The 22,008-nt window shown below is 49.7% G+C and overlaps 1 protein-coding gene across 2 annotated transcripts in view; it reads left to right on the top strand.

Moving 5' to 3' along the window:
• DENND4C (DENN domain containing 4C) overlaps nt 1–22,008 on the top strand; it is a 179,972-nt gene that overhangs the window by 14,052 nt on the left and 143,912 nt on the right. The window lies entirely within an intron of this gene.

Here is a 22,008-nt window from a genome sequence, read left to right as displayed (position 1 = left end):
AATGTGTACCGGTAGTCACTTGCTTTGTGTTGTCATTCCTAGGAGCCTTTAGTACTACTTTTTGACTTATTTTACTATATTTGCTTTAAAGGTAAATTATTTTTGTTAACTTAAATGTGTTAATATAAAGTATACAGCCTTTGTAACCACAGATAACTACAGTCGATTTTATGGAGCTCAGGGTGGACTGAAGCCAGGTAGCCAATATTCTTGGAGATCTACAATTATCAGTGCTTTGCTAGCTCTGTAGTTCTCATCAGAATACTGATGAAAGAGATGACTAAATGATGAATAAATAAAATATGAATAAATGACCAGAAATTTTACGAAGAGTAAAGAATGTAGACCTCGCAGGTCGTATGTGAAGGGCGAGATGCGTCAGAGATTTTGGGATAGTGACCTATTGATGAAGGCTCGACTTGAAGGTATAAAAAGTCACCATTGCCCAACTAGTAAAACAAAAAAAATATATGTTATTAAAAGAAAAAAAAATGCATTTCAGCATGACCCTTATGTTTTGGCAGAGAACAGTCACTAGGATCATGCTGCTCTAATTGTGGAGTAAATGTATTACAAGGCATAAATGGCAAGGTTTTTATCTGCTACGCACCGCCATATGTTAGAGAAATGTAATAATGGCTATCGATTAGTGTCAATCACTGGGCTCACTGAAGAAATGTTCACAAGTTGGCTCACCAGATTTCCTCGCCCGTCTGACAGATATGTAAAATATAGCTTCTCCAAATGACTGAGTACATGATGGCAACTAAAGCTATGGAGGAACAATTTGCATGCCGGTAGGGAGTCACCCAACAGACACTTGTCTGAATCCGGAACGTAACATTGACCATGACCCTGTACTTTACAGTTGCAGATGGGTTAAGGCCGCAACATCTGGATGTCCTTTTTATTTCAACTTAACCACCATGCTATCAAAAAGCAGTGGTTACTACATTCTGGAAAGTAAAGCCCCTCTCACTACATGATTATGGGCAGCATGAAAATGGTGTGCTTGGAAAGCCAAAAAATAAGGATATCCTTAATACAGTATATCCAGTGATTTTAGCATTATTTTCTAACTGGGAATTGTATGCCAAAATAGGTTTACTTTTAGCATATACGTCTCACTGGCTTTTATTAAAGGGCTAATCACACTCCCCACCCAGAAGGACAAGTTTAATATCAGAATGAAATGCAGAATTAGTATCTTATTTTAAAAAAAAATGTAGCATGTACAATCAGACTCCAATTTTGGCAAGAAAATTGACACAAGAAACCAATGGAGAAAAAAAATATCAAATTCGCTACACAGATGATGATGATTACAATTTTGAAATCAGTTGTGTGAATAAGGCATTGGGTTTATATTTTTTGTTCCTCCCTCCTTAATCAGTTACCGGTGTTTTCTATGGTTGACCACGAGATTGAAGGGGAAAAGAGGGGTGGATAGGTTAAAAGCCTCTTTCCTACTGTAGCTCTCAGTAGTGCTGTGAGCTGTAGGTGCTGCCCTGTTGTTAGGCAGTGTATACATAGCAACTATACTGTCAGGCAGGATTCAGCTGTAAGCTCTCAGTAGTGCTGTGAGCTGTAGGTGCTGCCCTGTTGTTAGGCAGTGTATACATAGCAACTATACTGTCAGGCAGGATTCAGCTGTAAGCTCTCGGTAGTGCTGTGAGCTGTAGGTGCTGCCCTGTTGTTAGGCAGTGTATACATAGCAACTATACTGTCAGGCAGGATTCAGCTGTAAGCTCTCAGTAGTGCTGTGAGCTGTAGGTGCTGCCCTGTTGTTAGGCAGTGTATACATAGCAACTATACTGTCAGGCATGATTCAGCTGTAAGCTCTCGGTAGTGCTGTGACCTGTAGGTGCTGCCCTGTTGTTAGGCAGTGTATACATAGCAACTAAACTGTCAGGCAGGATTCAGCTGTAAGCTCTCGGTAGTGCTGTGAGCTGTAGGTGCTGCCCTGTTGTTAGGCAGTGTATACATAGCAACTATACTGTCAGGCAGGATTCAGCTGTAAGCTCTCAGTAGTGCTGTGAGCTGTAGGTGCTGCCCTGTTGTTAGGCAGTGTATACATAGCAACTAAACTGTCAGGCAGGATTCAGCTGTAAGCTCTCGGTAGTGCTGTGAGCTGTAGGTGCTGCCCTGTTGTTAGGCAGTGTATACATAGCAACTATACTGTCAGGCATGATTCAGCTGTAAGCTCTCGGTAGTGCTGTGACCTGTAGGTGCTGCCCTGTTGTTAGGCAGTGTATACATAGCAACTAAACTGTCAGGCAGGATTCAGCTGTAAGCTCTCGGTAGTGCTGTGAGCTGTAGGTGCTGCCCTGTTGTTAGGCAGTGTATACATAGCAACTATACTGTCAGGCAGGATTCAGCTGTAAGCTCTCGGTAGTGCTGTGAGCTGTAGGTGCTGCCCTGTTGTTAGGCAGTGTATACATAGCAACTATACTGTCAGGCAGGATTCAGCTGTAAGCTCTCGGTAGTGCTGTGACCTGTAGGTGCTGCCCTGTTGTTAGGCAGTGTATACATAGCAACTATACTGTCAGGCAGGATTCAGCTGTAAGATCTCGGTAGTGCTGTGAGCTGTAGGTGCTGCCCTGTTGTTAGGCAGTGTATACATAGCAACTATACTGTCAGGCAGGATTCAGCTGTAAGCTCTCGGTAGTGCTGTGAGCTGTAGGTGCTGCCCTGTTGTTAGGCAGTGTATACATAGCAACTAAACTGTCAGGCAGGATTCAGCTGCAAGCTCTCAGTAGTGCTGTGAGCTGTAGGTGCTGCCCTGTTGTTAGGCAGTGTATACATAGCAACTAAACTGTTAGGTATGATTTAGCAGTCCCACTATCTGATAGAAGAATAAAACTGCAAAATGCTAAGCAATGATATCTAATGGAAGCTAGAAATGCTACTCAGCGTTGTGCGGAGCAGAGGGCGGTGTGGGGAGTTGCTGCTCCTGATTTATGTTCTGGGAGCTGCCTGCGTACACTTCCACCATGCTTCAGCATTACATTCCTTCAGGCAGATGTAATGTAGTGAGATTTGTCATTAGTTCTTCACAGCAGGCACTTCCAAGGCGGCGGAAGAGTTCAGTTTATCCTCCTCTTAATAGACCAGGAGGAAATCGGGCCAAATTCCTTTGAAAGCACTGCCAAGTATTTCTACCAACCATACCCTACGTTCGCTTAATAAAATAGTAAGTTACAACTTGTGCATATTTCAGAACAAAGGTTCCTCAGGTCACAGTTCATCTGACAGTAATACATAAGAACTTGGAGAAACAGAAAACAGAGACCATAACGGAGAGGGAATGTCTGGCCATATAGGTTCTGCTAATTCTTATATATGGCATGTGTATTTTATTTATTTTTTTTTTTTAAGGTTTATTTTAAACATTGTTACAATGTAGGCTATAAGTGTAAATAGTTTGCCTTTGTGTTATGTATGTTTGGTATAGTGTTTGTGACTAGTGATGGGCGGAATCGCAGATACCTGGGATCAGCAGGTATAACAAGGTTTAAATAAAAACAAATCTGGTTCAGGCCCAAAATTATTCCCGGATATCTGGCCGGACACTGGTCCCCATATTAGTCTATGGGGAACCGAATCGGGAGCTTAAAAATTGTGGTAGAAGGGATAGGGGGATTAGAGCAAGTGGTTTATACTTACCAGTTGCCGCACAGCTCTAATGATAGTTTCAGGGCCGCTAATTAACCTCATACATATGCACAGCTTCCCCCGCCCACTGGCAGTCCCTGTATCACTGTTGCAGTCAGATGTGCCTCACCATGTGTGACAGCGTGTCTGACTGCAACCAATCAGAGCCAAAAATGGCCTAGAGTCCCCCCATGTTATAATAGCCAACACAGATAAACCATACGGCTACATGCTGTAGCCTCCAGTCCCCCCACCTCTCCAATTTTGATACAAAGCTATGAAAGAAGGGAATTTTGTTACTTACCGTAAATTCCTTTTCTTCTAGCTCTTATTGGGAGACCCAGACGATTGGGGTATAGCTACTGCCCTCCGGAGGCCACACAAAGCACTACACTAAAAAGTGCAAGGCCCCTCCCCTTCTGGCTATACCCCCCCGTGGTATCACGGGTTCTCCAGTTTTAGTGCCAAAGCAAGAAGGAGGAAGCCAATAACTGGTTTAAACAAATTAACTCCGAATAACGTCGGAGAACTGAAAAACCGTTCAACATGAACAACATGTGTACCCGCAAACAACAAAAAAATCCCGAAGGACAACAGGGCGGGTGCTGGGTCTCCCAATAAGAGCTAGAAGAAAAGGAATTTACGGTAAGTAACAAAATTCCCTTCTTCTTCAGCGCTCTATTGGGAGACCCAGACGATTGGGACGTCCAAAAGCTGTCCCTGGGTGGGTAAAGAGATACCTCATGTTAGAGCTGCAAAACAGCCCTCCCCTACGGGGATGTCACTGCCGCCTGCAGGACTCTTCTACCTAAGCTGGCATCCGCCGAAGCATAGGTATGCACCTGATAATGTTTGGTGAAAGTGTGCAGACTCGACCAGGTAGCTGCCTGGCACACCTGTTGAACCGAAGCATGGTGTCGTAATGCCCAGGACGCACCCACGGCTCTGGTTGAGTGGGCTTTTAGCCCTGAAGGAACCGGAAGCCCCGCAGAACGGTAGGCCTCTAGAATTGGTTCTTTGATCCATCGAGCCAGGGTGGCTTTAGAAGCCTGCAACCCCTTGCGCGGACCAGCGACAAGGACAAAAAGTGCATCGGAACGGCGCATGGGCGCCGTGCGGGAAATGTAGATTCTGAGTGCTCTCACCAGATCCAGCAAACGTAAGTCCTTTTCATACCGGTGAACCGGATGAGGACAAAAGGAAGGCAAGGATATATCCTGATTAAGATGAAACGAGGAGACGACCTTAGGGAGAAACTCCGGAATGGGGCGCAGCACTACCTTGTCCTGGTGGAACACCAGGAAGGGAGCCTTGGATGACAGAGCTGCCAGCTCCGACACTCGCCGAAGCGATGTGATCGCAACAAGAAACGCCACTTTCTGTGACAGGCGAGAAAAGGAAACTTCCTTCAGAGGCTCGAAAGGCGGCTTCTGGAGAGCAACTAGAACCCTGTTCAGATCCCATGGATCTAACGGCCGCTTGTACGGGGGCACAATATGACAGACCCCCTGCAGGAACGTGCGCACCTTAGGAAGACGTGCTAGACGCTTCTGAAAAAACACGGATAGTGCCGATACTTGCCCTTTAAGGGAGCTGAGCGACAAGCCCTTTTCTAACCCCGATTGCAGGAAAGAAAGAAAAGTGGGCAATGCAAATGGCCAGGGAGACACTCCCTGAGCGGAACACCAGGATAAGAAAATCTTCCACGTTCTGTGGTAGATCTTAGCAGAAGTCGACTTTCTAGCCTGTCTCATTGTGGCTACAACTCCTTGGGATAATCCTGCAGACGCTAGGATCCAGGACTCAATGGCCACACAGTCAGGTTCAGGGCCGCAGAATTCTGATGGAAAAACGGCCCTTGGGACAGTAAGTCTGGTCGGTCTGGCAGTGACCACGGTCGACCGACCGTGAGATGCCACAGATCCGGATACCACGATCTCCTCGGCCAGTCTGGGGCGACGAGTATGACGCGGCTGCAATCGGATCTGATCTTGCGTAACACTCTGGGCAAGAGTGCCAGAGGTGGGAAGACGTATGGGAGCCGGAACTGCGACCAATCTTGAACTAATGCGTCTGCCGCCAGAGCTCTTTGATCGCGCGACCTCGCCATGAATGCCGGGACCTTGTTGTTGTGCCGGGACGCCATTAGGTCGACGTCCGGCACTCCCCATCGGCGACAGATTTCCTGAAACACGTCCGGGTGAAGGGACCACTCCCCTGCGTCCATGCCCTGGCGACTGAGGAAGTCTGCTTCCCAATTTTCTACGCCTGGGATGTGAACCGCGGATATGGTGGATGCTGTGTCCTCCACCCACATTAGAATGCGCCGGACTTCTTGGAATGCTTGCCGACTGCGCGTCCCTCCTTGGTGGTTGATGTATGCCACCGCTGTGGAGTTGTCCGACTGGATTCGGATCTGCTTTCCTTCCAGCCACTGTTGGAAGGCCAGTAGGGCAAGATACACTGCCCCGATTTCCAGAACTGCGGAGTCCACGTCCCCTGGGCCCTGTGGTGGAGAAACACTGCTCCCCACCCTGACAGACTCGCATCTGTCGTGACCACTGCCCAGGATGGGGGCAGGAAGGATCTTCCCTGAGACAATGAGGTGGGAAGGAGCCACCATTGTAGAGAGTCCTTGGCCGTCTGGGAAAGAGAGACTTTCCTGTCCAGGGACGTTGACTTCCCGTCCCATTGGCGGAGAATGTCCCATTGAAGTGGGCGCAGATGAAACTGCGCAAAGGGAACTGCTTCCATGGCTGCCACCATCTTCCCGAGGAAGTGCATGAGGCGCCGTAAGGGGTGCGACTGGCCTTGAAGGAGGGATTGCACCCCTGTCTGTAGGGACCGCTGCTTGTTCAGCGGAAGCTTCACTCTCGCTGCTCGAGTATGAAACTCCATGCCAAGATACGTTAGCGACTGTGACGGTGACAGATTCGACCTTGGAAAGTTGATGATCCATCCGAACGTCTGTAGAGTCTCCAGCGTAGCATGTAGACTGAGTTGGCATGCCTCTTGAGAGGGTGCCTTGACAAGTAGATCGTCTAGGTAAGGGATCACCGAGTGTCCCTGAGAGTGCAAGACTGCTACCACCGCCGCCATGACCTTGGTGAAGACCCGGGGGGCTGTCGCCAGACCGAATGGCAGAGCTACGAACTGAAGATGGTCGTTTCCTATCACAAAACGTAGAAAACGTTGATGTTCTGTAGCAATTGGCACGTGGAGATAAGCATCTTTGATGTCTATTGAGGCAAGGAAGTCTCCTTGAGACATTGAGGCAACGACAGAGCGGAGGGTTTCCATCCGGAACCGTCTGGCGTGCACATGTTTGTTGAGCAGCTTTAGATCCAGAACAGGACGGAACGAGCCGTCCTTTTTTGGAACCACAAAGAGATTGGAGTAAAACCCTCGCCCTTGTTCCTGAGGCGGTACAGGAACCACTACTCCTTCCGCTCTTAGGGAGTCCACCGCCTGCAGCAGGGCATCTGCTCGGTCTGGATGTGGGGAGGTTCTGAAGAACCGAGCTGGAGGACGAGAACTGAACTCGATTCTGTACCCGCGAGACAAAATGTTTGTCACCCACCGGTCTTTGACCTGTGACATCCAAATGTCGGAAAAGCGGGAGAGCCTGCCCCCGACCGGAGATGCGGAGGGGGGGGGCTGGAAGTCATGAGGTAGCCGCTTTGGAAGCGGTTCCTCCATTTGCTTTCTTGGGGCGTGCGTGAGCCCGCCAGGAATCTGAGACTCTTTGCGTCCTCTGAGTCCCTTTGGACGAGGAGAATTGTGTCTTGCCCGAACCTCGAAAGGACTGAAACCTCTGCTGCCATTTTTTCTGCTGAGGTTTGCTTGATCTGGGCTGGGGTAAGGAAGAGTCTTTACCCTTTGACTGTTTAATGATGTCAGCCAATGGCTCGCCAAACAGTCTATCTCTAGATAAAGGCAAGCTGGTTAAACATTTTTTGGAACCAGCATCTGCTTTCCAGTCCTTTAACCACAAGGCTCTGCGCAAAACTACCGAATTGGCGGACGCCATTGAGGTGCGGCTGGTAGATTCTAGGACCGCATTGATAGCGTAAGACGCAAACGCAGACATCTGCGAGGTAAGGGACGCCACTTGCGGCACCGCTGGATGTATGATAGCATCCACTTTTGCCAAACCAGCTGAAATAGCTTGGAGTGCCCATACGGCTGCGAATGCTGGAGCAAACGACGCGCCGATAGCTTCATAGACAGATTTTAACCAAAGGTCCATCTGTCTGTCATTGGCATCCTTAAGTGAAGCGCCATCCTCCACTGCAACTATGGATCTAGCTGCAAGTTTGGAAATCGGGGGGTCTACTTTTGGACACTGGGTCCAGCGCTTGACCACATCAGGGGGAAAGGAAAACGTGTATCCTTAGAACGTTTAGAGAAACGCCTTTCTGGATGAGCGTCGTGTTTCTGGATTGACTCTCTGAAGTCAGAGTGATCCAAGAAAGCACTCAATTTACGCTTGGGATAGAGGAAACGAAACTTCTCCTGCTCTGCAGCTGCCTCCTCTGCAGAAGGAGCTGGGGGAGAAATATCCAACAGTCTATTGATGGCTGAGATAAGCTCGTTTACCATGGCGTCCCCATCCGGGGTATCCAGATTGAGAGGGGTTCCAGGATAAAACTCCTGATCACTCTCTTCAGACGCATCACAGGGCGACTGATTGCGCTGAGACCCTGAGCAGTGTGATGACGTTGAGGGTCTTTCCCAGCGAGCTCGCTTAGGGTGGCTGGGGCTATCATCTGAGTCATAATACTCAGCCTGGGAAGCCGGGGACCCCCTTGCAGTCTGGATTAATTCCAACTGAGGGGGATTAGAGGACAGAGACCTCGCCGTGTCCATAGACTGAGCCCCAGTCATGGATTGCAAAGTTTCAAGGATTTTTGCCATAGTCACAGACATTCCATCAGCAAAAACTGCAAAGTCTGTCCCTGACACCGGGGCAGGACTTACAAGCGTCTCAGCCTGGGTCACTACCCCTCCGGACTCCGGCTGGCGAAGCAGCACCGGATCTGAGCATTGCACACAATGGGGGTCTTTGGAACCTGCTGGTAGAGCAGCCCCACATGCAGCACACGCAGTGTACACAGCCCTAGCCTTGGCAGCCTTGCGTTTTGTGGATGACATGTTGCTGCCTCCTCAGAGCGATCTGGGGTATCCAGCCAGGAAGCGACCTCACAGTGCAAGAAATAAATAAATATATATATCTGGTGACACAGTACACCAATACACACTGAGGCACTAGAGGGGCCAGCTGAAATGCCGCTTACCGCCCGCTTAAGAGCGGGTGTGTGGTCGCCAAAAGCCCCCTAGTCCAGGTCTCCCAGAGCCTTGCGTCCTTCCTCCAGCCAGACTGCATGTAATGGCTGCCGGCGTCCTGGGAGAGGAGGGGGGGCGGGCCCTGGGCGTTCCTGACTAAGAGCGGGAAGCCTGCTTCCCTCTGTGCCTAGTGAGAGGGCTGGAGCATGTAAATCAGGCTCCAGCCCTCGTCGCTGCTGCGAAACAGCGTCTCTCCCCTACCCTGATTGACAGGGTGGGGGCGGGAACGAAGCGGAGCTAGGCCGCAAAAGCCGGGGACTGGATTTATAAACGCCGCCGCCGTAAAAGCGCGGTCGGCGTGTCCCCGGCGCACTACAAGTCACAGCAGCGCCGCCGGTCCAGTGGGGGTCGGCGCTGCGTTCCCACAACACAAAAGTCCCCCAGTAAACTGCAGGAACACCAACTCAATCGTTACGGTCCCCGGCGCACTACAACACCCAGCCAGCCCGGAGTGTGTCTGTGCCTGCCGGGGACACAGAGTACCTGTATGATGCAGGGCCTTGTCCCTGATTGTACTCCTGCTCCGTATCCATCAGGTGCTATGGGTCTGTGGATGGAGCCCGGCGTCAGAGCTTAGAGGCCGGCAGGATCCCACTTCCACAGAGCCCTACAAGGGGATGTGGAAGGAAAACAGCATGTGGGGCTCCAGCCCCTGTACCAGCAATAGGTACCTCAACCTTACTACACCATCCACGGGTGAGAAGGGAGCATGCTGGGGGCCCTATATGGGCCCTCTTTTCTTCCATCCGAAATAGTCAGCAGCTACTGCTGACTAAAATCTGTGGAGCCATGCGTGGATGTCTGACCTCCTTCGCACAAAGCTTGAAAACTGGAGAACCCGTGATACCACGGGGGGGTATAGCCAGAAGGGGAGGGGCCTTGCACTTTTTAGTGTAGTGCTTTGTGTGGCCTCCGGGGGGCAGTAGCTATACCCCAATCGTCTGGGTCTCCCAATAGAGCGCTGAAGAAAAGCCAATAGCTGAGGGCTGTCCAGGATTGTCACAGCCATTAGATGCGACGATCCTGGAACTTTACGTCCTGGCAAAAAAAAAAAAATCACATCACTATCGCATCAAAACCACATGGTGTTTTGATGTTTTTTTTGCCAGGAGGTGTAGATTGGGTGCAGGAATATGGTATAAAAATTTCAGCACCAAAACTGCATCTCTTGTCAAAACCCCTGTGGTTTTCTGTCAGGAGATGCAGGTGTGTGAATTCAGTGACCTCACCTGAAGTGAGGTCACTCAATTCAATGAGGTTCGGTTACTTGTGGGTACAGGTGGAGGACCATGGGAACCTACAGCTGTGACCACAAATAAGCTGAGTGATGGCTCATCGCTGTGGTTAAGTCTCTGCCTGAAGGTCACAGTGGACAATCATGTTCTATGTCTGCGTGCTGTGCCTTCAGTAATGTAGCAGAGCCGTAATCGTTGTGGGACCTCGTGTGGATTACGTCGGACCTGAAAGTTTTTAGTGGTAATAAAAGGGTGAAAGAGGGTGTTTATTTTATATTTTATTTCAAGTAAAGGATTTTTTCGTTGTTTGCGTCTTTCTTTTCACTTGCAGATTAGTGATGGAGGCGGTGTCTCATAGACTCCTCCTATTACTAATCTAGGGCTTAGTGGTAGCTGTGAGCTGTTATTAACACCTGATTACCCCATTTGCACCTGCTCCAGGGCAATGGGGATGAGCCGGGTAATGTTACGGAATTGATTCTCAGTTTAACAGTGACCCTGGAATAATGTAAATTTCTATTTTTTTTAAATGTATACATTGGCACATGTGTAAGAGCACATATATATGCACACTCACACATGTACAAATACCTGCCGCTGTATATAAGGCATGGAGATATTTAACATGCTAAGTAATATTTATTTTTTTTTTTTTTTAAAAACAAATTTTTATTTCTTTTCTTGTAATGGTAAAATAGGGTACAGAATGAAGAAAATAAGGGTCAACAAATCAAAATATCAAATAACATAGTCCCTACAATTAATCAATCAAATATTTGTCACGGTCATCAAATTTGCTCCTTCCCCTTCGTCAGTGTATATTTTCATTATTCAGTCTCCGCTACACCCCTTCAGCCTTCATTCATAACTTGTTAGGCTAGTTTCATACTTGCGTTGGACGGCTTCCGTAGCATTGCGTTGTGTGACGGATGCAACGGATGCGTTGCATATAGTGGCACAACGCAATGCTACGGATCGTACAAAACGGAAAGCTTTATTTTTTTATTTTCTGTTTCTGTACAGTTTACCGGCAGCCGACTATTGTGAATGATCAGCTGATCGCTCTCAATAGCCGGCGGCCGAGCGCTCAGCTGGGCGCCCTCACATGCCGACGGCCGGACGATCAGCTGAGCACCCTGACATGCCGGCGGCCAGGCATGCCGGCGGGCGGTTGCTCAGCTGAGCGCTGTCACTTGCCGGCGGCCGGTCGCTCAGCTGAGCGCTCTCACTTGCCGGCGGCCGGGCTTGCCGGCGGCCGGGCGCTCACCTGAGCGCTGTCACTTGCCGGCGGCCGGGCATGCCGGCGGGCGCTCACCTGAGCGCTGTCACTTGCCGGCGGCCGGGAATGCCGGCGGGCGGGCGCTCACCTGAGCGCTGTCACTTGCCGGCGGCCGGGCATGACGGCGGGCGGGCGCTCAGCTTCGGCCACCGAGAGACAACAAAAAAAAAGAGCACGCGCAGTGAAATCCTACGGATTGCGCTGCTCAAAAAAACGTTACATGCTGCGTTCCGCCCGACGCAGCGTCAAAATAACGACGCTGCGTCGTCCAGCGGATGCAACGCAGACACTTGCGTTACAGTGCGTCATCCATACAAGTCTATAGAGAATAGCGCAGTGCGTTAACGGACTGTGCTATTCTCCATAGTGACGGACTGCGCTGAACGCAAGTGTGAAAGTAGCCTAACAAACATTACTTATAAACACTATCCCTCCCATCCCCCCCCTCCCCTCTCCATGCGACACAACCCAGAATTTGGCCAACTATACTTTCAGCTCGCACAGGGACCCTGACAGGTCTTCCTTCATGTACCATTCCGTAGACACAAATGTGGACATTATTTGTATTATTTCTTCTCTAGAACATGTAACGCTTATGAACTTTCTCCATTTACTGAAAAATGTTGCTGTCATCCTTTCTTTACACCTCTCCACCATCACCTTCTCCAACATGAGCGTTTTTTCAATTGATTAACAAGTTCTTCTTTTGTTGGTATTTCCTTCACCAGCAGTAATATTTATTTTTATTGTTCCTAATCAATCCATGTCATTAGACTGAGAATCAATGAGATTGCATATGGGCATACATTAATTTTAAATTCAGTTTAGCACTCGTTTTATTGAACTTAATGTGATTGTATGTTTTTACGGTGATAACTAATTCATTCATTGGAGTTGATGCCCATTTGTTTAATATGAGATCTGTGTGGGTGGTTTTTTTTTTTTTTTTTTTTTTTTTTTTTTTTTTTTTGTTTTTTCTAATTTATTCATTTAGTAGTATGTCATCTTGGCAAGATTCTCTATACGGCTTGTAACGAGACGTCATTTGATTAATCAATCTGATTAACACAGTGGTGTGCCTTGAGAGTGAGACTATTTATCTGGCCAATTTTGTTTAATCTGTATCATGACTAAGAGTGCTAAACACACTTGAAATGCGTTGATTGCGCTGTAGACGCGCCTTTTCACTGGTGCACTATATGTGACTTGAAATACAGAGACTTTGCATGTAAAAAGCTGGATCCTAACTTTTATTTGACCAATATTCTGTGCTTGACCAATTACAGCTGTGCTTTGATTATTTCTAGGGTGTCTATAAGTTTATTTCCACAGTGATGAAAATCAGTAGGACCAGTCATGTTAAAAATAGGTTTGCACTAACATTTTCTTGACCTATGCAAAGGACAGGTGACAATATATGATTGTGGGGGCCGACACCTGGCACCCCGTACTAATCATCTGTTACGAGCTCCACCAGCAGCCGGAAATAATCCATGTATGGTTCATCCCTTCTACTGTTTAGTGCTGTCGGGGGCAGTCGAAGAGCTCCTATTCAAATCGATATTTAAATATATGAACCTCTTAATGCTTCATGATGGATATATCATTGTTTGCGTTTGATGCTGGTAATTCTCTAAATATGGCTGTCAATCACTGACAGCGGCATTTGACCTATGTACAATACTGCCCGGGCATCCATTCCAAATGCCCATATGTCAACCTCATTGCCATCACAGCGTACCGATTGGTTGCCAACTTGCCATGGGAGTCTTAGGGCGGCTTTGCACGTTGCGACATCGCAAGCCGATGCTGCGATGTCGCACGAGCTAGTCCCCGCCCCCGTCGCAGGTACGATATCGTGTGATAGCTGGCGTAGCGAACATTATCGCTACGCCGGCTTCACATGCACTCACCTGCCCTGCGACCGTCGCTCTGGCCGGCGATCCGCCTCTTTCCTAAGGGGGCGGGTCGTGCGGCGTCATAGCGACGTCACACGGCAGGCGGCCAATAGCGGCAGAGGAGCGGAGATGAGCAGGATGTAAACATCCCGCCCACCTCCTTCCTTCCGCACGTCCTACGGAAGCCGCGGTGACGCCGGTAGGAGATGTTCCTCGCTCCTGTGACTTCACACACAGCGATGTGTGCTGCCGCAGGAGCGAGGAACAACATCGGACCGTCGCGTCAGCGTAATTATGGATTACGCCGACGCTACATCGATGATACGATTACGACAATTTTGCGCTCATTAATCGTATCATCTAGGCTTTACACACTACGATGTCGCATGCGATGCCGGATGTGCGTCACTTTCAATTTGACCCCACCGACATCGCACCTGCGATGTCGTAGTGTGCAAAGCCCGCCTTAGTACGAGTGATCAAATCATGGGTTCCAGTTCCATTTGGGGATTTAACAAAAAAAAGCCCCTATTTTACTCAATTAAAAATACATACAAAAACCAAACAAGTTTATTCAGTATTGCTGCATCCGAAAATCTTAAATTATTTAACTTTTTTTTTTTTTTTTAAATGTTGTAAAACAAATTCAAATGCCAAAATTGTTGTTTTTTTTTTTTTTGGGAGGGGGGGACCTGATCAAGATGTTATATACCCCAAAACTGCACAATTATCAGGAGAATAAAATGATACAGGTCTCAGAAAATGGCGACACAAACCAGTTTGCCATAATTATTGTTATTACTAGAAGGTGGCCCGATTCGAACGCATCGGGTATTCTAGAATTTACGCATTGTGTAGTTAGTGTATGATTTTTGTTATATATATATATATATATATATATATATATATATATATATATATATATATATAATTATAGATGTTGTTGTGTGTAGTTACCAAGTGTTTGTGTAGGGCACTGTAAATGTTCTGGGTGTTGTCTGGGTGTGGGGGTGTGTGAGAGCGGTGTTGTGTGTGTGTGTGTGTGTGTTGCGTTGTGTGTGTTGCGTTGTTTGTGGAGCGCTGTGTGTGTGGTGCTGTGTGTGTTGCGCGGTTTGTGTGGGTGTGGAGTGCGTGTGTGTGTTTTGGGGGGAGGTATGTTTTGTGCAGTGTGTGTGTTGCGCGGTATGTGCGTATATTTATGTATGCCGCGGTGTTTGGGTGTTGGGTGTTGTGTGTGTGTGTGTGTGTGTGTGCGGCGTCTGTGTGTGTGTGTGCGGCGTCTGTGTGTGTGTGTCTGTGTAGGGCGGTGTTTGTGGTTCCCAGTGTGTGGTGTGTTGTGCGGTGTGTGAGTGTGTGTTTTGGGGGGAGGTGTGCACCCTCATCGTGCTCCATCCCCCATGCTGCGCACCCCCCATCGTGCTCCTTCCCCCATGCTGCGCATCCCCATCGTGCTCTATCCCCCATGCTGCGCATCCCCATCGTGCTCTATCCCCCATGCTACGCATCCCCATCGTGCTCCATCCTCCATGCTGCACAACCCCATTGTGCTCCATCCTCCATGCTGCGCACCCCCATTGTGCTCCATCCTCTATGCTGCGCACCCCCATTGTGCTCCATCCCCCATGCTGCGCATCCCTCATCGTGCTCCATCCCCCATGCTGCGCATCCCCATCGTGCTCTATCCCCCATGCTGCGCATCCCCATCGTGCTCTATCCCCCATGCTACGCATCCCCATCATGCTCCATCCTCCATGCTGCACAACCCCATTGTGCTCCTTCCCCCATGCTGCGCATCCCCATCGTGCTCTATCCCCCATGCTGCGCATCCCCATCGTGCTCCATCCTCCATGCTGCACAACCCCATTGTGCTCCATCCTCCATGCTGCGCACCCCCATTGTGCTCCATCCTCTATGCTGCGCACCCCCATTGTGCTCCATCCCCCATGCTGCGCACCCCTCATCGTGCTCCATCCCCCATGCTGCGCATCCCCATCGTGCTCTATCCCCCATGCTGCGCATCCCCATCGTGCTCTATCCCCCATGCTACGCATCCCCATCATGCTCCATCCTCCATGCTGCACAACCCCATTGTGCTCCTTCCCCCATGCTGCGCATCCCCATCGTGCTCTATCCCCCATGCTGCGCATCCCCATCGTGCTCCATCCTCCATGCTGCACAACCCCATTGTGCTCCATCCTCCATGCTGCGCACCCCCATTGTGCTCCATCCTCTATGCTGCGCACCCCCATTGTGCTCCATCCCCCATGCTGCGCACCCCTCATCGTACTCCATCCCCCATGCTGCGCACCTCCCATCGTGTTCCATCCTCCATGCTGCGCACCCCCCATTGTGCGTGCTCCATCCCCCATGCTGGCACCCCCATCGTGCTCCATCCCCCATGCTGCGCACCCCCCATCGTGCTACATCCCCCATGCTGCGCACCCCCCATCGGCTCCATCCTCCATGCTGCACACCCCCCCCCCCCCCCATCGTGCTCCATCCTCCATGCTGCACACCTTAGATGAATGGATGTCAAATATATATAACGTCCCACCCCCCGCCTGCATATTCTAAGCTGGCACCTTTAGTACCTTTCATGTGGCACTAAAGGGTGCCTAGCTTAGTATTTATCCAAAAAAAAAATAAAAATGAAAAAAATGGCGTGTGGTCCCCCCTATTTTTGATAGCCAGTCAGGGTAAAGCAGACAGCTGTAGCCTGCAAACCACAGCTGACAGCTTCATCTTGTCTGCTGATCAATTTGGAGGGCTCCCCAGGTTTTTTTTTTTTATTTATAAATAAAGAATTAAAAAAAAAAAATAACGTGGGGTCCCCCCAAATTAGATCACCAGCCAAGGTGAAGCTGACAGCTGGGGTCTGGTATTCTCAGGGTGGGAAGAGCCATGGTTATTGGACTCTTCCCAGCCTAAAAATAGCAGGCCACAGCCGCCCCAGAAGTGGCGCATCCATTAGATGCGCCAATCCTGGCGCTTCACCCCAACTCATCCCGCGCCCTGGTGCGTTGGCAAACGGGGTAATAAATGGGGTTGATACCAGATGTGTAATGTCACCTGGCATCAAGCCCAGCAATTAGTGATGTCACGGCATCTATCAGATACCAGACATAACTAATTGACAGTAAACAAAAGCAAAAAAAATGACAAAAAAATTTTTATTAGAAAAAAACACTCCCCAAATCATTCCCTCGTTAACCAATTTAATCAAAAAATTTGAAAAAAATGGGTCCGCAGAAATCCATTTGGACGTCCCACGTCGGCTCTGGACCTTCTAGAATATGGGGGCACGTTCAGGGAACGTATCCCCCATTTTCTAGGAGGGCAGACCCTCCATTTGAGGAGAGTGGGTGCCAAAAATCTGCACCCACTCTCCTCGGGTCACAGCTGCAGAGTGCGAGCAGCCAGCACAGCTCTCTGAACACAGTGCTGGCTGTCAGCTGCTCTGCACATGTGACCGCACTGACCAGCGTCTGCTGTGAAGGAGGAGAGGGCCGCGGGGGATCAGCGCTGCGACCGGACAGGTAAGGGGGAATACTGGGGGGAATAGGGGGTGACCGGGCAGGGCCTGGGGGGCATTTTTCTGTCGCATGTCTCAAGGCACATGCGACAGAAATCATAGGAGTAGGTTGCGGCCGGTGCGCTACTGTGCGCGCGGCCATGTTGGATTTTCGGGAGGGGGGGTCGGGGCAGGCACTTTGGCGACACCGGGGGCTTTCCAGGACTTTGCCAGGAAGTGAGGTCAACAGGAAACCTCTTGACCTCACTTCCAGGTAAATGCCTGCGTTCTGGCGTGCCGACAAAGCCCGCGGACCGCAACAAAAAAGCAGCTCCATGCGGTGTAGCTGCGTTCTGACCCCACATCATTGATTCAATGGGGGAGAGAACGCAGCCACACCGCACAAAAGAAGTGACATGCTGCTTTTCTTTCCGCACCGATTTTTGGCATCCAAAACGCTGCGTTTAGAAACGCAGCGTGTGCACTGATTTTTCGGCTCTCTCATTCACTTTGCTGGGAAAGCTGAACGCATGCAATTTGCCACTGAAACGCTGCGGTTCTAAATGCAGCCTTACCGCGGTAAAAAACGCAACGTGTGCACACAGCCTAATAAAGGAGCATTGGTCGGACAGGAGCAAACAAGCTCCTCCACCATGATTGTTGCTGGGGCGGGCGGTGTGAGAGAGTTGGAGACCGCCATAAGAAAGTGCAGCAGGAGAGGCTGTGTCAGAGGGGGTGAGCCAGGTTTCTGTGATGGCGAGGAAGGAGAGTTTATTAGTGATGAAAATATCATGTATGTAGGATAGTTTGTTGCAGACAGAGCGAGCGTTCCATAGAGCTCCTTTTAGTGGGACTGGGGAGCGGGGGCTGGGTGAAATGTGTATGAGGTTTGAGAGGGTGCGGAAATTTGTGTTAGGTTGTGGATGAGGGTTTGAAGTGACAATAGGGATGTGGTGAGGAGGACCAGGATTTGGAGAGATATCCCCAACAGTGAGGAGAAGCAGTGAGAGTGTTAGTAGGTGGGAGCAGGAGAGGCCATGAGGTGGCCGTGTGTGTCTGGAGACACTAGGTGTAATATTGAGGAAAATGTCTGAGGGGAAGGTGAGATGGGTGGGGAGGATGGAGGGAGAGATGTATAGTTTATTACTGGGTGTAGAGATCAGAGGGGGTGGTAGAAAGTGTAGTATTATAGACAGGGCCGGATTAAGGTTGGTGGGGGCCCCTGGGCAGAAAATCTGGTGGGGGCCCCATAAACGTTAACATTTTTAGCCATAACAGTAGAGCGCGAACTGTAGCATTTAGATATAAATTTAATGAACATTTATCTTCTCCTGTTCTGCCACATTCAGATTTACAGGACTACAATACAGATACAGTCCAGGATCACTCACAGCCGTCACTTATACACACAGTACAATACAGATACAGTCCAGGATCACTCACAGCCGTCACTTATACACACAGTACAATACAGACACAGTCCAGGATCACTCACAGCCGTCACTTATACACACAGTACAATACAGATACAGTCCAGGATCACTCACAGCCGTCACTTATACACACAGTACAATACAGACACAGTCCAGGATCACTCACAGCCGTCACTTATACACACAGTATAATACCGATACAGTCCAGGATCACTCACAGCAGTCACTTATACACAGAAAGTAGAGTTACTCACATATTTTTTTATTCATCCCAATGTTAAGGCAGCCAGGGCCGGCTCCAGGTTTTTGTGGTCCCCGGTTGAGTCTCAGTGGGCCCCATCCACACACAGACACGCACATACACATACAGGCATACGTACATATACATATTTGAAGACAAATTCACAAAAATACATTTAAACAGACAAATATATGCACAGTCATATACACTGACACACATGCAGACACAGACGCATTACAGGTGTTAATATGGAGAAGTCACAAGCAGCATCACTCACCTCCCCCGCTTGTTTCCGTCCAGCTCCTCCAGGACATGTGGCTGTGTTGCATGATGGTCATCACTAACAGACATGACTGCACACCATGCACACTGACACAGCACTTCTGTATATACATCACAGGAGGGGCTAGGGCCTACAATATATACATTACAGGAGGGGCAGGGGGCATAGACGTTACTGGGGTGGACATAGATGTTGCTGGAGTGGCAAACAGCTCTGGTGGCGTACACATTACTGGGATGGGTGGCTTAGCGCTCTGGGGTGCCGCACAGACTGCTCTGATTCATATATACACACACACAGCTCTGCTTCACACACACACACAGCTCTGCTTCACACACACACACACACACAGCTCTGCTACACACACAGACAGCTCTGCTTCACACACACACACACAGCTGCTTCACTCACACAGCTGCTTCACACACACAGCTCTGCTTCACACACACAGCTCTGCTTCACACACACAGAGCTCTGCTTCACACACACACACACACACACACACACAGCTGCTTCACACACACACAGCTCTGCTTCACACACACACACACACACACACACACAGCTGCTTCACACACACAGCTGCTTCACACACACAGCTGCTTCACACACACAGCTCTGCTTCACACACACAGCTCTGCTTCACACACACAGCTCTGCTTCACACACACACACAGCTCTGCTACACACACACACTTCTCTGCTTCTCACACACACACACAGCTCTGCTTCTCACACACACACAGCTCTGCTTCTCACACACACACAGCTCTGCTTCACACACACACACAGCTCTGCTTCACACACACACACAGCTCTGCTTCACACACACACACAGCTCTGCTTCACACACACACAGCTCTGCTTCACACACACACACAGCTCTGCTTCACACACACACAGCTCTGCTTCACACACAGCTCTGTTTCTCACACAGCTGTTTCTCACACAGCTCTGCTTCACACACACACACAGCTCTGCTTCACACACACACAGCTCTGCTTCACACACACACAGCTCTGCTTCTCATCACACACACACAGCTCTGCTTCACACACAGCTCTGCTTCTCACACACACACAGCTCTGCTTCACACACACACAGCTCTGCTTCACACACACAGCTCTGCTTCACACACACACAGCTCTGCTTCACACACACACAGCTCTGCTTCACACACACACAGCTCTGCTTCACACACACACAGCTCTGCTTCACACACATACAGCTCTGCTTCTCATCACACACACACAGCTCTGCTTCACACACAGCTCTGCTTCTCACACACACAGCTCTGCTTCACACACACACAGCTCTGCTTCACACACACAGCTCTGCTTCACACACACACAGCTCTGCTTCACACACACACAGCTCTGCTTCACACACACACAGCTCTGCTTCACACACACACAGCTCTGCTTCACACACACACACACAGCTCTGCTTCACACACACACAGCTCTGCTTTACACACACACAGCTCTGCTTCACACACACAGCTCTGCTTCACACACACACAGCTCTGCTTCACACACACACAGCTCTGCTTCACACACACACATCTTTCTTCAGCTCTGCTTCACACCCACACACAGCTCTGCTTCACACACACACACACACACACACACATCTTTCTTCAGCTCTGCTTCACACCCACACATCTTTCTTCAGCTCTGCTTCACACACAACACACAGCTCTGTTTCACACACACACACACACAGCTCTGTTTCACACACACAGCTCTGCTTCACACACACAAAGCTCTGATTCACACACACAAAGCTCTGCTTCACACGCACACACAGCTCTGCTTTACACACACACACAGCTCTGCTTTACACACACACAGCTCTGCTTTACACACACAGCTCTGCTTCACACACACACAGCTCTGCTTCACACACACACACACATCTTTCTTCAGCTCTGCTTCACACACACACACACACACACACACACACACATCTTTCTTCAGCTCTGCTTCACACACACACACAGCTCTGTTTCACACACACATACAGCTCTGTTTCACACACACAGCTCTGTTTCACACACACAGCTCTGTTTCACACACACAGCTCTGTTTCACACACACAGCTCTGTTTCACACACACAGCTCTGATTCACACACACAAAGCTCTGATTCACACACACAAAGCTCTGATTCACACACACAAACACACACACACCTTTCTTCAGCTCTGCTTCACACACACACAGCTCTGTTTCACACAGACACACACAGCTCTGTTTCACACACACACACACCTCTGTTTCTCACACACACACACAGCTCTGTTTCACACACACACACACACAGCTCTGTTACACACACACACACACAGCTCTGTTTCTCACACACACACACACACACACACACACAGCTCTGTTTCTCACACACACACACAGCTCTGTTATTCACACACACACACACACTCACACACACAGCTCTGCTTCACACACCACACATCTTTCTTCAGCTCTGCCCTTACCTGCTCTGATGCCATCCTCCTGCTGCTCTGGTATAGGCCGCCATCCTCCTGCTGCTGTTCCGGTGCCGCAGCCATCCTCCTGCTCCGGTGAGTCTCCTCTCCTGGCCACGGCGCCGGTCTTCTCATCCGCGGCCGCGGCGCCGGTCTTCTCATCCGCGGCCGCGGCGCCGGTCTTCTCATCCGCGGCCGCGGCGCCGGTCAACTCATCCGCGGCCTGGGCGGCGTCCTGCTGTGACAGCCGCGGCATTGGAGCCCGCAGCAGAGCAGGGAGCAGGCATACCTCTGACCCCGGAAGTACAAACTACTTCTGGGGTCAATCAGCGTCCTGCGCCCGGAGTTTGTTTTTGCGTCTTAGAGACGCAGATACAAATAAATGTAGGTGCGCGCACCTCTCTCCCCCCCCCCCCCCGAAAACACAGCTGATTTATTAGACTGTCTTTACGGAGGGGGAGAGAGTGTGAAGAAGAAAAAAAAAAATTGCTGACGGGTGGCAAGTATGGCCCTGGTGGTGGGGGCCCCCTTGGAAGCTCTTATGGTGGGGGCCCCGGGGCTGAAGCCCCGCCTGCCCCGCCTATAATCCGGCCCTGATTATAGAGGTTAAAGTTAAGAAACACACGAACATTGTTTACATT

Source organism: Anomaloglossus baeobatrachus, chromosome 1 (assembly GCF_048569485.1).
Source record: "Anomaloglossus baeobatrachus isolate aAnoBae1 chromosome 1, aAnoBae1.hap1, whole genome shotgun sequence".
Classification (NCBI taxonomy): Eukaryota; Metazoa; Chordata; class Amphibia; order Anura; family Aromobatidae; genus Anomaloglossus; species Anomaloglossus baeobatrachus.
This window is presented reverse-complemented; position numbering and strand designations above follow the sequence as displayed.